Source organism: Montipora foliosa, chromosome 1 (assembly GCF_036669935.1).
Source record: "Montipora foliosa isolate CH-2021 chromosome 1, ASM3666993v2, whole genome shotgun sequence".
Classification (NCBI taxonomy): Eukaryota; Metazoa; Cnidaria; class Anthozoa; order Scleractinia; family Acroporidae; genus Montipora; species Montipora foliosa.
The window spans coordinates 38,021,656-38,024,155 of NC_090869.1; positions in this window are offsets into that span (position 1 = coordinate 38,021,656).

The following is a 2,500-nucleotide window of genomic DNA, read 5'->3' on the forward strand; positions in this document are numbered from 1 at the left end:
TGACAATTTTGCCACAATCGCCAACGAGGCAAAACACAAACCAATAAAGGGGGCCCAAAAAAGTTGCTGAAAGCGGCGAATTTGGCGAATATGTCGAAAATGACAATTGTGCAACAATTGCCAACCAGGCAAAACACCAAGCAGTGAAGGGGGCCCATAAAAGTTGGCGAAAGCGGCGAATTTGGCAAATATGGCAAAAATGACAATTTTGCCACAATCGCCAACGAGGCAAAGCACAAAGCAGTGAAGGGGCCCTATAAAAGTTGGCGAAAACGGCGAATTTGGCAAATATGGCGAAAATGACAATTTTTCCACAATCGCCAACGAGGCAAAACGCAAAGCAGTGAAGGGGGCCCATAAAAGTTGGCGAAAGCGGCGAATTTGGCAAATATGGCGAAAATGACAATTTTGCCACAATCGCCAACGAGGCAAAACACAAACCAATAAAGGGGGCCCAAAAAAGTTGCTGAAAGCGGCGAATTTGGCAAATATGGCGAAATTGACAATTTTGCCACAATAGCCAACGAGGCAAAACACAAACCAATAAAGGGGAGCCAAAAAAGTTGCTGAAAGCGGCGAATTTGGCAAATATGTCGAAAATGACAATTGTGCAACAATTGCCAATGAGGCAAAACACCAAGCAGTGAAGTGGGCCCATAAAAGTTGGCGAAAGCGGCGAATTTGGCAAATATGGCAAAAATGACAATTTTGCCACAATCGCCAACGAGGCAAAACACAAAGCAGTGAAGGGGGCCCAAAAAAGTTGGCGAAAGAAGCGAATTTGGCAAATATGGCGAAAATGACAATTTTGCCACCATTGCCAACGAGGAAAAACTGAAAGCAATGAAGGAGGCCAATAAAAGTTGCCGAAAGCGGCGAATTTGGCAAATATGTCGAAAATGACAATTTTGCAACAATTGCAAACCAGGCAAAATACAAAGCGGTGAAGAGGGCCCAAAAAAGTTGGCGAAAGCAGTGAATTTGGCAAATATGGACAAAAAGACAATTTTTCCACAATGGCCAAAGAGACAAAACACAAACCAATGAAGGGTGACCAAAAAAGTTGCTAAAAGCGGCGAATTTGGCAAATATGTCGAAAAAAACAATTGTGCAACAATTGCCAACGAGGCAAAACACCAAGCAGTGAAGGGGGCCCATAAAAGTTGGCGAAAGCGGCGAATTTCTAAAATATGGCGAAAATGACAATTTTGCCACAATCGCCAACGAGGCAAAACACAAAGCAGTGAAGGGGGCCCAAAAAAGTTGGCGAAAGAAGCGAATTGGGCAAATATGGCGAAAATGACAATTTTGCAACAATTGCCAACGAGGCAAAACACAAAGCAGTGAAGGAGGCCCAAAAAAGTTGGCGAAAGAAGCAAATTTGGCAAATATGGCGAAAATGACAATTTTGCCGAAATTGCCAACGAGGAAAAACAGAAAGCAGTGAAGGAGGCCCATAAAAGTTGGCGAAAGCGGCGAATTTGGCAAATATGACGAAAATGATAATTTTGTCACAATCGCCAACGAGGCAAAACACAAAGCAGTGAAGGGGGCCCATAAAAGTTGCAGAAAACGGGAAATTTAGCAAATATGTCGAAAATGACAATTTTGCAACAATTGCCAACGAGGCAAAACACAAAGCACTGAAGGGGGCCATAAAAGTTGGGGAAAGCGGCGAATTTGGCAAATATGGCAAAAATGACAATTTTACCACAATCGCCAACGAGGCAAAACACAAAGCAGTGAAGGGGGCCCATAAAAGTTGCCGAAAGCGGCGAATTTGGCAAATATGTCGAAAATGACAATTTTGCAACAATTGCCAACAAGGCAGAACACAAAGCAGTGAAGGGGGCCCAAAAAAGTTGGCGAAAAAAACGAATTTGGCAAATATGGCGAAAATGACAATTTTGCCACAATTGCCAACGAGGGAAAACAGAAAGCAGTGAAGGAGGCCCATAAAAGTTGGCAAAAGCGGCGAATTTGGCAAATATGACGAAAATGACAGTTTTGCCACAATCGCCAACGAGGCAAAACACAAAGCAGTGAAGGGAGCCCATAACAGTTGGCGAAAGCGGTGAATTTGGCAAATATGGCGAAAATGACAATTTTGCCACAATCGGCAACGAGGCAAAGTACAAAGCAGTATAGGGGCCCCATAAAAGTTGGCGAAAACGGAGAATTTGGCAAATATGGCGAAAATGACAATTTTGCCACAATTGCCAACGAGGAAAAACACAAAGCAGTGAAGGAGGCCCATAAAAATTGGCGAAAGCGGCGAATTTGGCAAATTTGACGAAAATGACAATTTTGCCACAATCGCCAACGAGGCAAAACACAAACCACTGAAGGGGGCCCATAAAAGTTGGCGAAAGAAGCGAATTTGTCAAATATGGCGAAAATGACAATTTTGCCATAATCGCCAACGAGGCAAAACACAAAGCAGTGAAGGGGGCCCAAAAAAGTTGGCGAAAGAAGCGAATTTGGCAAATATGGCGAAAAT